Here is a 16401-nt window from a genome sequence, read left to right as displayed (position 1 = left end):
GGTTCTACCTGTGCTGCTTTAACTGTTGTATGAGCTACACCTCAACCTCGACCATGGCCCTGACCTCTACCACAACCCCAGCCTCTCGCAGCCCTAACTGGTGGCATTGGTGACTGACCGTCCGACCCGGTAGTACGTGTCCTCACCATCTGTGAGAGAATAGAATAATAGAAATTTTAGTTTCCAGAATCAAAAAATTTGCACGACAGAATACAAGAAAGTGAAATTTTCCTAAGGGTTAGACATCCTCTCGAAGATAAGTATAGATGTCTCCGTACCGATCCGCAAGACTATATTAAACCTGCTCATGACTCGTGAGACCTATGTAACCTAGGCTTTGATACAACTTGTCATGACCCGAAATCACACCTGTCGTGATGGTGCCTATCATAATACTAGGCAAGCCAACAACCTCAATAAACCACAATTTCTTTAAGTTTGAAAACGTCATATTTACATTCAATCTAAAAATCTCACAAATACTAATATAAAACACTCCCAAAACCCCGTGTCACTAAGTACATGAGCATCTAAATAATAACAAAGTCTAACTGATAAGAACAATATTCGAAAATATAGAACAATACAATAACTGAAAGGAAAGAGAGTCAAGGTCTGCGGACGCTAAGCAGCTACCTTGATAGTCTCCAACAGATAAATCCTCAAATCTGGCAACTGCCATATCCGGAAGCACCTGGATCTGCACACGAGGTGCATGGTGTAGTATGAGTACAACCAACTCAATAAGTAACAAGACTAACCTTTGGGCTGAAAGTAGTGACGAGCTCAACATGAACAGTCTAGTACAGAAATAACAGTACAGAAATGTAGGCATGCTTTTCAGTTCAACAGTTAAACTCAGTAAAGATAAAAATAGATAAATTCTGCATGATATGAGAAATATGGCATCTCTATATCTACATGCCAAAATATATGCTGTATGTGATGTATCACAATGGAAACCTCGTATACTCAGACTCTCAGAATACTCAATCACTCAGTACTATATATGGTCAATCCAGCCCAGGGAACTCCATCCCAGATATATATTTATCAACTGACAATCAGTCACTCAGTACTGTACAAGCTCAATCTAGCCCAGGGAACTCCATCCCAAGTATAAGTAAAAAATATAAGGCAACTCCATCCCTAATATAAATAATGAAGGCAACTCCATGCCTAGGGAACTCCATCCCTAATATAAATAAATTCACTGTGGGGGGTGGAGACTCCGGAGGGGCTCATTCAGCCCAAGCGCTATAATAGCCAGATCCAGGCGTAAATAAATAAAACATGCTGCGGTGTGCAACCCGATCCCATAAATATCACTCAAAATCTCCAGTCTCTCGGCTCTCAATGACATGAAAATCAACCCGACATGATGATATGATGTATTAATGAATGATAATAGAGACTGAGATATGATATGCAAATGATGGATGTGACTGAGTACACAATTCGAATTTAAACAAATAATTCAACTGCAACCCGACCCTGTGGGTCCCAAAAATATCGGCACATAGCCTAAACATGATCTTCAATATGAGTCTCAGCTCAATTTCTCTAACACGTGGAGGATATGGGGATAATGACATTTATTTAATTATACAACTCCACGAAATCAATTAAATCACAATTTCTACGGTGCACGCTCACACGCCCGTCACTTAGCGTGTGCGTCACCTCCAAACAATTGATATAACACAAAATTCAAGGATTCATACCCTCAGAACTAAGTTTAAAAATATTATTTACCTTAAACCATGTAATTCTTTATTCCAATATGCCATTGTCTTGCGAATCGGCCTCCGGACGCCTCGAATCTAGTCATAATTAATTCTATTCAGTCAATACAAATTATAGGAATTAATTACATATGAAAATACAAATTTTCCAACAAAATCCGAATTTTCACTCAAAAATCGCCAGTGGGACCCACATCTTGGAACATGACAAAAGATACAAAATATGAACGCCCATTCAACCACGAGTCCAACCATACTAATTTTACCAAATTCTGACTTTAACTCGACCCTCAAATCTTCAATTTAAAATTAAGGGTTTCATAAGTTTCCCGAATTAAAACACCAATTAAATGCTAAAAATAGCAATAAATTAGTGTAATTTGACCAAAATTGAGATAAGAACACTTACCCCGTTGTTTCCTTTAAAAATCTCCCAAAAATCGCCTCTCCCCGAGCTCCAAATCATTAAAAATGGACAGAACTTAAACTCTCTGCCCAGCGATTCCTTCTTCGCGAACACGGAAGCTGCCTCACGTCCGCGAAGCACGATTTTGCACAACTTCCAAAGCCTTCTTCGCATTTGCGAGCTATACCACAGGAACGCGATGGACACTGGACCTTCGCGAATGCAGCCCCTTCCTCGCGAGCGCGATGGTCACTAACCCCAGGCCTTCTCGAACGCGGAGCCTCTCATGCGGACGTGATACATCACCTTCTAGACCTTCGCGAACGTGAAGAACAATTCTTCACCTACCACATGCTACTCTTCGCGAACGCGGAACTCCCATCGCGAATGCGAAAAAGGAAACCAGGCACCAGAAATCTGTAACTTCAGCCATCTTCCAAGTCCAAATTCTCATCCGTTAACCATCCGAGACTCACCCGAGGCCCCTGAGACCTCAACCAAATATATAAACAAGTACTAAAATATCATACAAACTTAGTCGAGGCCTCAAATCACATCAAACAATGCTAAAAACAAGAATCATACACCAATTCAAGCATAATGAAACAAAGAAATTTCAACTTCTACATTCGATGCCGAAACCTATCAAATCAAGTTCGATTGACCTCAAATTTTGTACACAAATCATAATTGACATAACAGACCTATGAAAATTTTCAGAACTGTATTCCAACCCCGATATCAAAAAGTCAACTCCCCGATCAATGTTTTAACTTAAATTTCCTATTTTCGCCATTTCAAGCCTAATTTAGTTACGGGCTTTCAAATATTTTTTAGACACGCTCCTAAGTCCAAAATCACCATACAGAGCTATTGGAATCATCAAAACTCTATTCCGGGATCATTTACACATAAGTCAACATCCGGTCAACTATTTTAACTTAAGCTTTAACTTTGGAACTAAGTATTCTAATTCACTCCAAAATCTCACCGGACCCGAATCAATTACCCCGACAAGTCACATAACAATTGTAAAGCAAGAGTTAAACAGTAAATGGGGAAACTGGGCTGTAATATTCAAAACGACCGGCCGGATCATTACACGCTTAGACACAAGGACAAGTTGAAGTCTCTGACCGAGAATTAATAAGAATACTTTCAAAGACGATTCGAATTTCTCGTTAAGATTGGGCTTTAAAATTAGATGATGCATTATGGGCATATCGAACGGCATTCAAAACACCAATTGGTACATCCCCATATAGATTAGTCTATGGAAAAGCTTGTCATTTACCAGTTGAGCTTGAACATAAGGCCTTTTGGGCACTAAAAGAATTAAATTGTGGACTAACTTCTACCCAAAGAACAAGTTTATACAGGTAAATGAGCTAGATGAGTTGAGAATGGAGGCATATGAGAATGCAAGGATTCTCAAAGAAAAAACAAAAAAATGGCATGACAATATGATTAGGAGAAAAGAGTTCAAGGTTGGAGATTTGGTGCTTCTATACAACAATAGATTAAAACTTTTTCCAGGAGAGTTTAAATCTCGTTGGACTGATCCTTTCCTCATTACAAATGTTACACCTTATGGAGCAGTTAAGATCCAACAATAGGAGGACGACAACAAAGTAAATGGAGAAAATAAATTTAAGTTATTGGGCACAGATTAAAGCTATATGCCAATGGAGGATTTGAAAGAGTTGTATCTGGAATCATCATCAGGTAAGTTAACAGAAAAAGAATAAGTCGAGCTAGCGACAATAATCTTAGAACTAATTACTTCTTCTTCTTTTCCAGATAAACTTGTGCAATTATATATATATATATATATATATATATATATATATATATATATATATATATATATATATATATATATATATATATATATACATATATATATATATAGATGTTATAACGACCCGACCGGTCATTTTGAGCATTTGCACTTCGCTCGGTTGTTTGAGGGCATGAGTAGCTCCGTATGATGTATTATGACTTGTGTGAATCGTCGATTTTGGTTTTCAGGTTATTCGGAATTGAGTTGGAGGAATGATTCTCAGCTAGAACCTTTAAATTTGAAAGGTTTGGCCAAGTTTTGAATTTTGAGTAATTGACCTCGGATTGGATTTCTGATGGTTCCGCTCCGTTGGGTGATTTTGAACATAGAAGCGCGTCCGGATTTTGATTTGGATGTCTGAATTTTGATTTGACCGGGAGTGGACTTTTTGATATTGGGGTCAGATTCCAATTTCGGAAGTTGGAACAAGTCCTTAATGTCCAATGTGACTTGTGTGCAAAATTTGAGGTCAATCGTACGTGATTTGATAGGTTTCGGCATCGGTTGTGGAAGTTAAAGTTTCAAAGTTCAATGATTTTGAATTGAGGTGTGATTTGTCGTTTCGATGTTATTATGTGTGCTTTGAGGCCTCGAGTAGGTCCGTGTTATATTATGGGACTTGTTGATATAATTGGTTGAGGTCCCGGGGGCCTCGGGTGAGTTTTAGATGGTAAACAGATTGCTTTTTGAATTTGGAAGACTGCTGAAGCTGAAGCCTTCTGGTGTAATAGCACATGTGGAATAGTAGTCGCAGGTGCGAGCTCGCAAGTGCGAGTTGGGGTGCGCTGAAGCGAGGTGCGCAGGTGCGAAAGGAATTTCGCAGGTGCGGAATCGCACCTGGGCAAGAAGGAATGCAGATACGAGGCTGGGGCTGGCCTGGGGCGAACGCAGGTGCGAAGGGGAATGCGTATCTGCGGCCACAGATGCGAGGATTTGGAAGGCTGGCTGTGTCCACAGGCACGCAATTTTGTCCGCAAAAGCGGATTCGCAGGTGTGAGCCTAGGCACCGCAGGTGCGGACATGCCTGGGCAGTGTTAAAAACAAGGGTTTTCATGATTTTGCACCATTGGTTTCGGATTTTGGAGCTCGAACTGGGAGATTTTGGAGAGGAATGTTTCCACACAATTTGGGGTAAGTGTTCTTGACTCCCTTGTGATTATATTCCATGAATCTATCTTCATTTTTAGCAATTGATTGATGAATTTAAAGAGGAAATTGGGGGTGTTGGCCTAAAAGTTCATAGTAAAATTCTTGAGTTTTGAACATCGATTTGGAGTCGGAATTGAGTGAAATTAGTATGGTTGAACTCGTAATTGGATGAATTGTCGGATTTTGTGAGTTTCGTCGGATTCCGAGATGTGGGCCCCATGGGTGATTTTTGGGGTGTAATTTCGGATTTTTTTGGAAAATATTAATATTTTGATATGAAATTAACTCCTATAATTTTGTGGACTGAATCAAATTAATTGTGGTAGATTCGAGCAATTCGAAAGTTGATACGCGCAGAATGGAATTTTCTGGAGCATGGTTTAGCTTGCTCGGCATTGAATTCGTCTTGTTTGAGGTAAGTAACTCTTCTAAACTTGGAGCTGAGGGTATGAACCCTGAATATATGTATTATGTGAATCGTTGGGAGGTGACACACATGCTAGGTGACGGCCGTGTGGGCGTGCACCATAGAAATTATGTCATAATTGTTTCCGTGGAATTTTGTAGTCAAACAATCTTGGCATTTTCTATATAGTTTTATATGCTAAAGAAATTGAGTTGGGAATCATATTAAAAATCATGTTGAGGCTATGTGCCAGTATTATTGGGACCCCAGGGGTCATATTGCTGTGAATTATTTGTTTTAAAGTGAAAATTCATACTCAGTCATATTCATGTCATTACATATCATATCTCAGTCTCTGTTGTTATTATTGATACATCATATCACCATTTTTGGGCTATTTTAAATTTTATGACATTGTGAGCCCATGAGAGAGAGACTGGAGAGATTAGTGACTGAGTGAGGCCGAGGGCCTGGTTGTGAGGTATTGTTCTATGGCACGCGAGTTGTCCGTGTAGCACGTGAGATATCCGTGCAGATCCTTATATTTATACTATGCCACATGAGTTGTCCGTGCGGATCTAGATATGATATTATAGCACGTGAGTTGTCCGTGCAGCATGAGAGTTGTCCATGCAGATTATAGCGCTTGGGTTGTAGGAGCCCCTCATGAGTCTGAACACCCCAGCGAGCGCAGGTACCTACTGAGTGCGAGTGCTGAGTGCTGAGTGCGAGTGCTGAGTGATTTGGGAAGATTGAGTGACTGTGAGGTATGAATGACTGTGAGGACTGAGTGAAATGATAATCTGAGAGTATGCATATGATTTTATCACCGAGTTGCATCGCACTGACATGCACACATGACATACATGCATAAAGATGTATTTTTCATTATACTGTACAGTATCACATTATTTATGATTTCTCACACATGTTGACAGACGGCATAGTGATTCATTTGTTTTACATAGGTTATCTAGAAATAAAATGAAACATCTCATTCATTATTAAAAGGAGTTTTGGGAATATTATTGTTTTCAAACTTATTCATATTTTTGGTAACTTCGGTAAACGATTTGGGTTTTCACTGATGTACTTGAAAGGAAGAATTATTTTGTTTAAAACATGATTTAGTTGAGCATTTTATCTCTGAGTTACTTATGGTATTATTTGCTTTACGTTGTTATGGACTGTTGTGGACTACTGGTTTTGGACCCGACCTTGATAGAAGCTCGTCACTACTTTCAACCTAAGGTTAGGTTTGTTACTTACTCAGTACATGGGGTCGGTTGTACTGATACTACACTTCTGCACATTGCGTGCAGATGTTGGCCGATATTGTTGCTGTGTTCGATGGTTGTTGGATTTGAAGATGTACCTGCATTCCTATTGTAGCTGCCTCTTGTTCATGGTAGCCTTACATTCATAAAATTTTGTTTATGTACTTTTCAAACAGATGCATTTATTTTATTTTCGCTTTGTAAACTCTATTCTTAGAAGCTCATGATTTTTACTACCAGTTCTTAGGGAAATGTATTGATTTTAGATATTTTCTTTTAATTAATTTCATTGGAATTGGATAGTTGATAATTGGCTTACCTAACGAGTTGGGTTAGGTGCCATCACGACTAGTTGGATTTTGGGTCGTGACAAGGTTGTATCAGAGCTCTAGGTTCATAGGTTCTACAAGTCATGAGAAAGTGTCTAGTAGAGTCTTGCGGATCGGTATGATGACGTCCATACATATCTGGGCATGTTCGAGGACGAACGTATGTTTAAGTGGGGAAGGATGTAATGACCCGACCGGTCGTTTTGAGCATTTGCACTTCGCTCGGTTGTTTGAGGGCATGAGTAGCTCCATATGATGTATTATGACTTGTGTGAATCGTCGATTTTGGTTTTCAGGTTATTCGGAATTGAGTTGGAGGAATGATTCTCAGCTAGAAGCTTTAAATTTGAAAGGTTTGACCAAGTTTTGAATTTTGAGTAATTGACCTCGGATTGGATTTCTGATGGTTCCGTTAGCTCCGTTGGGTGATTTTGAACATAGAAGCATGTCCGGATTTTGATTTGGATGTCCGTAGTAAAGCTTGGCCTGAAATGGCGAAAGTCGAAATTTTGGAAAGTTTGTCCGGGAGTGGACTTTTTGATATCGGGGTCGGATTCCGATTCTGGAAGTTGGAGCAGGTCCGTAATGTCGAATGTGACTTGTGTGCAAAATTTGAGGTCAATCGTACGTGATTTGATATGTTTCGACATCGGTTGTGGAAGTTGAAGTTTCAAATTTCAATGATTTCCAATTGAGGTGTGATTTGTCGTTTCGATGTTGTTATGTGTGTTTTGAGGCCTCGAGTAGGTCCGTGTTATGTTATAGGACTTGTTGATATAATTGGTTGAGGTCCCGGGGGCCTCGGGTGAGTTTCAGATGGTTAACATATTGATTTTTGAAGTTGGAAGACTGCTGAAGCTAAAGCTGAAGCCTTCTGGTGTAATCGCACCTGCAGAACAGTAGTCGCATGTGCGAGCTGGGGTGCACTGAAGCGAGGTGCGCAAGTGCGAAATTGCACCTGGGCAAGAAGGAATGCAGATGCGGGGCAGGGGCTGGCCTGGGGCGAACGTAGGTGCGAAGGGGAATGCGCATCTGCGAGCCCACAGATGTGGGAAGGGTGCCGCAGATGCGAGGATTTGGAAGGCTGGATGTGTCCGCAGGCGCACATTTTGGTCCGCAAAAGCAGATTCACAGGTGCGAGCCCAGGCACCGCAGGTGCGGACATGCCTGGGCAGTGTTAAAAACAAGGGTTTTCGTGATTTTTCACCATTTGGAACTCGGGTTGGGCGATTTTGAAGAGGAAATTTTCCACACAACTTGGGGTAAGTGTTCTTGACTCCCTTGTAATTATATTCCATGAATCTATCTTCATTTTTAGCAATTTATTGATGAATTTAAAGAGGAAATTGGGGGTGTTGGCCTAAAACTTCATAGTACGAATTCTTAAGTTTTGAACATTGATTTGGAGTCGGAATTGAGTGAAATTAGTATGGTTGAACTCGTAATTGGACGAGTTGTCGGATTTTGTGAGTGTCGTCGGATTCCGAGATGTGGGCCCCACGAGTGACTTTTGGGGTGTTATTTCGGATTTTTGTGGAAAATATTAGTATTTTGATATGAAATTAACTCCTATAATTTTGTGGACTGAATCAAATTAATTATGGTAGATTCCAGCCATTCGGAAGTTGAGACGCGCAGAATGGAATTGAGGTCCCGGGGGCCTCATGTGAGTTTTAGATGGTTAACAGATTGATTTTTGAAGTTGGAAGACTGCTGAAGCTGAAGCCTTCTGGTGTAATCGCACCAGCAGAACAGTAGTCGCAGGTGCGAGATCGCAAGCGCGAGCTGGGGTGCACTGAAGCGAGATGCGCAAGTGCGGAATGGGTAAGAAGGAACGCAGATGCGGGGCAGGGGCTGGCCTGGGGCGAACGCAAGTGCGGAGGGGAATGCGCATCTGCGAGCCCGCAGATGTGGGAAGGGTGCCGCAGATGCGAGGATTTGTAAGGCTAGATGTGTCCGCAGGCGCGCATTTTTGTCCACAAAAGCAGATTCACAGGTGCGAGCCTAGGCACCGCAGGTGCATACATGCCTGGGCAGTGTTAAAAACAAGGGTTTTCGTGATTTTTCACCATTTGGAGCTCGGGTTGGGCGATTTTGAAGACGAAATTTTCCACACAACTTGGGATAAATGTTCTTGACTCCCTTGTGATTATATTCCATGAATCTAGCTTCATTTTTAGCAATTGATTGATGAATTTAAAGAGGAAATTGGGGGTGTTGGCCTAAAAGTTCATAGTACGAACTCTTAAGTTTTGAACATTGATTTGGAGTCGGAATTGAGTGAAATTAGTATGGTTGAACTCGTAATTGGACGAGTTATCGGATTTTGTGAGTGTCGTCGGATTTCGAGATGTGGGCCCCACGAGTGACTTTTGGGGTGTTATTTCGGATTTTTGTGGAAAATATTAGTATTTTGATATGAAATTAACTCCTATAATTTTTTGGACTGAATCAAATTAATTTTGGTAGATTCAAGCCATTCGGAAGTTGATACGCGCAAAATGTAATTTTCTGGAGCATGGTTTAGCTTGCTCGGCATTGAATTCGTCTTTTTTGAGGTAAGTAACTCTTCTAAACTTGGAGCTGAGGGTATGAACCCTGAATATATGTATTATGTGAATCGTTGGGAGGAGACACACATGCTAGGTGACGGCGCATTGGTGTGCACCATAGAAATTGTGTCATAATTGTTTCCTTGAAATTTTGTAGTCAAACAATCTTGGCATTTTCTATAAAGTTTTATGTGCTAAAGAAATTGAGTTGGGAATCATATTAAAAATCATGTTGAGGCTATGTGTCAGTGTTATTGAGACCTCAGGGGTCATATTACTGTGAATTTTTTGTTTTAAAGTAAAAATTCATAGTCAGTCATATTCATGTCATTACATATCATATCTCAGTTTCTGTTATTATTATTGATACATCATATCACCATTTTGGGCTATTTTATATTTTCATGACATTGTGAGCCCATGAGAGAGAGACTGGAGAGATTGATGACTGAGTGAGGCCGAGGTCCTGGTTGTGAGGTATTGTTATATGGCACGTGAATTGTCCGTGTGGATTCTTATATTTATACTATGGCACGTGAGTTATCTGTGCATCACGTGAGTTGTCCGTGCGGATCCAGATATGATATTATAGCACGTGAGTTGTCCGTGCAGATTATAGCGCTTGGGCTGTAGGAGCCCCTCATGAGTCTGAAAACCCCTAGTGAGCGCAGGTACCTACTGAGTGCGAGTGCTGAGCGCGAGTACCAAGTGATTTGGGATGATTGAGTGACTGTGAGGACTGAGTGATTGGGAGGACTGAGTGAAATAATACTTTGAGAGTATGCTTTTATCATTGAGTTGCATCACATTGACATGCACAAATGACATACAGACATAACGATGTATTTTTCCTCATACTGTACAGTATCACATTATTCATGATTTCTCACACATGTTGACAGATTGTTTTACACAGGTTATCTAGAAAGAAAATGAAACATCTCATTCATTATTGAAAGTATTTTTGGGAATATCATTGTTTTCAAACTTATTCATATTTTTGGCAACTTCGGTAAAGGATTTGGGTTTTAACTGATGTACTTGAAAGGGAGAACTATTTTGTTTAAAATATGATTTAGTTGAGCATTTTATCTCTGAGTTACTTATGGTATTATTTTCTTTACATTGTTATGGACTGTTGTGGACTACTGGTTTTGAACCCGACCTTGGTAGAAGCTCATCACTACTTTCAACCTAAGGTTAGGTTTGTTACTTACTCAGTACATGGGGTCGGTTGTACTGATACTACACTTCTGCACATTGTGTACAGATGTTGGCCGCTGTTGTTGCTGTGTTCGATGGTTGCTAGAATTGAAGATGTACCCGCGTTCCTGTTGTAGCTGCCTCTTGTTCATGATAGCCTTAGATTCATAAAATTCTGTTTATGTACTTTTCAAACAGATGATGTATTTATTTCATTTTCGCTTTGTAAACTCTATTCTTAGAAGCTCATGATTTGTACTACTAGTTCTTGGGGAAATGTATTGGTTTTAGATATTTTCTTTTAATTAATTTTATTGGTATTGGATAGTTGGTAATTGTCTTACCTAACGGGCTGGGTTAGGTGCCATCACGACTAGTTGGATTTTGGGTCGTGATAATATAACTGAATTTATTTTTATACAAAGGGGGAGGGGGAGGGGGGAGATCCTTAAATAAATATTTTATATATGTATTGGATTTTAAGAAGATTGATGTGTATAGAGAGTACATATATTAAACTAATATAGTAATAGACTACAATGTAAATAAAAGTATTTAAAAAACTTGAGAAAAAAAAAGGTGCTAATTCTAGTTGTTCTCACGTAGTAAGCTTGAAAAGTAAATATTACAGCTATTGATGGCATCAAATGTGTGAGGTCATTCTCTTTCTCATTCGTAGAAAATAAATATATTAGAAACGATAATAAGATTTGGAAATTACAAAGAGTGGGATGCACCTGTGCCCCTCAATTCTCGTGATTTGACTTAACCAAAGAATATCACAAAAGTGGTTCAAGTTACATTTTTTGAAGGTATCAGACACAATATAGGCACAACTAATAATTTCTTTAAAAAACAAAAAAGAACAAAAAAATAAAGGAAACTTCAGGATGCATTTAGCAAAAAGGCTTGATGCATTTGTGTTTAACCAAAGAATTAGATTCTCAGTCAAAGCCTATTTTTAGAAGTACTCGGGTTACTGATAATCAAGGAATTCAATATTCTCTCAAAAATAAGAAAGGAAATCGGAATCAGAAATGGCAACGTAATCAATAAAAAGCGTAAGAAAGTAAATATATTCCAATGTTCATCAGACCGTGTTCTTACAAATGAAATTCTCTTCCTTTATATAGGAATTTACAAATATAACGTTTTTTTCATTTTATGACAGAATTATTATGAGCATTAATGACATTAATGAAACGTTATAATTGGTAACCGTAACTGGTCATGAAGATTCTGTAACAGTTCTGATTCTTCTTCCACATTAATTAGAGGTTCATGAATCTTCCCTCTTCACTGTCTTGATTCATCCTGCCCGTGTCTCTTCACTGAGTAATTTAGGCTCGAGCAACCGTACCTTTTTCATCTCGTGAGTGATTTGCTCGTATCTGTTGTAAATCGTGACTCTTTTAATGCGATACTCGGTTGTTATTTTCTTATTAATCCACGTATCTTGCCCTATCATCCTCGTATAATTCCACGTGTAATACTTATTTTTTACCAATACAGATAGTCCCCCCACTTGCTGAATATTCTGCAATGGTATATTTGGGAAGTGGCACGTATTTATGGCGGGAATGTTTTGCCGCCGTTTCCCATTCATCATTGCATCTTCTTCAGAACCATTGCTTCGTATGTCACTTCCATTTAATTTATGTGCTACGTGGCCTTCGTCGATTGGATCTACGATTCTTCAGCGATTTTTAAGGCTTTCTTGCTGCTGCAGCATTCGCTTTTAGTTTCACAAAACCTTCAATCTATAGCGTTCTTATTCTTTAATCATTTTTGTTCTTCGGTACACATTATTTTCTCATATAACCATGTCTTCATCAAACCCCGATCCTCACAGAGTAGTAATTGTAGGTGAACTTCCCCTTTCAACTGCTCCTGTTAGGAGTAGAAGAGGCGGTAGATTACGCGGTTTAGGATCTATATCCAATCATGGTTCTACTTCTCAAACTAACGTTGCTACCCCTTGTTCTTCTAGAACTAGGGCTTCTTCAACTCATAGATCTTCTGCCAGAAATAGGGATTCAAGTGAACCTATTCGAGAACCAACTGTTGATGAAATTATCCCTGCAGAATTTTCTTTCTCTACTGATCGTGAATCTATTAGAAATTAAGTTACTTCTATGGCCTCCCATGATCGTGCTGATGTTTATCCTTCCCAGATTACTGAGGGTTTGATTTCTCTTGTGCGAAGAGAATGCCATTAGAAATTTGACTTTCCAATTTTAGTTCCTGGTCCAAACCAAAGGATTACTTCGTTTCAAGCTGGCTATTCTTTTGTTTACACATATCCTTTTACGTTAGGTTTTAGACCACCTATTGACCCAACCATCATAGAATTTTGCCATTTTTTTAACGTTTGCTTAGGACAGATTGGTCCTATTGTATGGAGAGCTGTTGCATGTTTAAGATACCTGGCTAATTCGGCCTCTTTACCCTTCACCTTTCAACACTTGCTTCATCTTTATTCCCCTAAGTTATTTCGTTCAGGGGTGTTTACTCTCGTGGCTAGGAGTAAGAGGGTTTTGGTTAGCCCTAAAGATGATAAAGATCGTGGTTGGTATGCCCATTTTGTTGCTGCTCCCACAAGTGATTTAGTGGGTGAAGAGAACATGCCTTTTCCAGAAAAATGAAACTTTGCACGTAAGTTTTTTCTTTTTCTCTTTTTTTCCAGATATCTTTCTTCTTACGATCCCGTGGCTATTTTTTTTTTCTTTTTAGCAACAATGAAAGTTGTTGAAGAAATACCAGACTTCCGTGCTTGGGTAGAAAAATTATTGTCGGTTGCTCCTATGGAAGGAAGGTCTTGGAAATACCTTTCTCATAGGTTTGGTTGGAAAGTTAAAACTCATGGTATGCTCCCCTCTTACTTTCTACCTTTCTTTCATATTTATTTGGAGATTTTCTAACTTCTTCTTTTGCTAGGATTTCCCATACGGGGTGTTAGCGCCGCGTCTATTACTTCATCAAGACTTTCTTTGTCCATGGCTCAAGAGATGATTTTGAGATCTTCATCAAAGAGAAAATCAAAAAGAGCTCATATTTTTGAGGGTGAAGAGGAATGAGAGGAGGGCTCTTTAGTGTGTAAGCCTCGGGCTAGGAGATGTGTTGTTTCGGATGATGAAGCCACTCCTCCTCCAAGTTCAGTTCCCGTGAATGAGCCCGAAAGTGACACTTTGGTGAGCTCTGATGAATATATGATTGCTGTATCTTGTAACTCTACAGAGCAATTGTTTTCCCATGGGTTTGATAACGAAGATTTTAGACTAGTTTCTGATGAAGTACCCCTTGCCTCCTTTCCAGTGTCTGTTCCTATTGGTTCTCAGTTTCCTGCGCCTGTTGTTGTTGCCACTGCTCCTCCCGCAGCTATTTTTACTTCCTCAACTATCCCTATTGCTACCACTTCTCATGTTGAAGTTGGTTCTTCCAGTAGCAGTAGGAAGATGAAAAAAGTTACCATTGAAGTCCCCGAGGATGGTAATCGTTTGAAAAAGTCTGGCCAAGCTGATGTATGGCTAAAGTTGCTGATTGGCCCAGTCGAGAAGTCTAAATTGGAAAACCATGGCTCTTTGACATGGATGAATGATATTGTCCATTCATCTTTAAAGGTATAAGCCTTAGCTTTTTATTTTGCATGTGATTTGTTTTATCGTTGTTTGATAATCACTTCTTCCCTTTCTTTTGTAGATCAACCTAATAGGCACAGAGCTAATAAAGAGAATTGTCCATACCGAGCAATTAGTCAACGACTATCATACGGAACCAGACAACTGGAAAGAATAATTTGAAGGCCTTCAATTAGAAAAAGAAGTTTTAGATGAGGAGACGTGTGCTTTGGATTAGCAAGTGAAAATGATGGCAACAAAATTGGCGATTGAAAAAGCCTCTTCCAGTCAAGTGGGCAAGGTTAAAGACCTCCTTGAATCTTCATTTTCCGAGCAGCTTTCTAAAGCTACTGAGAAAATTAGGGGTCTGAAAGAACTGCTTAATCAGAAGGAAGTTTATGTCGGGGAGCTTGTTCAAACGCTCACTTAGGCTCAAGAAAACCTCCGTGCATCTTCTAACAAGATCCAATTCTTAGATAGATCACTCGCCCCTTTACAAATTTCTTATGATGCTGTTTTGACTGAAAAAGCAGAGTTGGAAGCCGAAGTTGAGCAATGGGAGAGGGATTATGAGGCCCTTGAGGATAAATCAACTCTTGATGTAAGCTAGGCTTTCTTGAACACATGCCTCGAGACTTTGATGGAAGCTAACCAGGATGGTTTTGACTTGACTGCTGAGATTGCAAAAACTAAGGAAACCATAGAAAAAACTCAGCAGAGTCAAAACTTTTCTTCACATGAGGTCGGCCTTCCCAAGGGTGATGAACTTACTCCTGGTGAAGTTAGTGTTCAAATCTCTCATGCTCAAGTTGAACCTTCTGCTACTGCTGATGATGCCATCTTGACTTCTCCCGTTGCTGATAGTACTACCTTAGAATCTGCCCCATAGGGAACTTGTGTCTAGAAAGTTTATTGTGTTTTTTTTTTGTTATTTGTGGAATGGTTGGCAAGCCTTACCCCTGATCCATTTTGGGGTTTAATACCAAATAATTTGGTTTGAACTAAGTTTATGCTTAGTTTTAACCGAGTTTATATAATATTTTATTTTGAGTTTCTATTCTACTCTGCATTTAAAAATGCTTCAATACTCCGTGGCTTTTTGAACAGGCACGAATTGTAAAAGAGGGACCTTTTATAAACGACACTTAATGAAGAAGACGTCTCAACTTCATAATGGTGTAAACATACGAAAGAAGAAATAGGAACACACGCGTTTCTTTGAATAACTTTGAGGAAGTTTTGTATCATTTTAACTTTCAAATTGTATAATACTTTACATGTATTCAAGTATCATCTATAACTCTTTCGTAACTGTTTTCTTTACAGCAGATTTTATAAAATTCAAGGGAATATCTCGCAACCCATGACTAAATATTGCTTTTGACATAAACATTCGTAAGATTTTGGAATTTACATCTACGAGTATATTCTTCATAGGTTTTTGAATCAGGCTTGCATTTTTGGATCTTGATTTTGCTCTTAACTTTCGATTTGTTGGGTATATCATAGGCTTGACTTAAATTCTGACTTTTCCATAGGCTTGACTTGAATTCAGACTTTTCTAGTCTTCTTTGCCTTCGTTATATTCTAATTTTTCCAGTCTTCTTTGCCTTCCTTATATATATATAGTCCCCCAAGTATTTGAGTTTTGAAGTATGAAATCTCGAGCACTTGATTATTCCTTCCATGTGGTCCATTTCCTGAAAAGGAAAAACATACGGGACTCGGAGGTATATATAATTTAGATGATGACTGCTTAACCCTTTATATTTCCATTAGAAAGGCTACAACCCTAGACCGGGAATAATGTTGCTTCCGCGTGTCCTTCAAGTCTAATATCATCATTTGGTATGGGCTAGCTTTTTGCCTATCAT

This window comes from Nicotiana tabacum, chromosome 17, assembly GCF_000715075.1.
Source record: "Nicotiana tabacum cultivar K326 chromosome 17, ASM71507v2, whole genome shotgun sequence".
NCBI lineage: Eukaryota > Viridiplantae > Streptophyta > Magnoliopsida > Solanales > Solanaceae > Nicotiana > Nicotiana tabacum.
The sequence above is the reverse complement of the archived record's forward strand: the minus strand, read 5'-3'. Positions refer to the sequence as shown.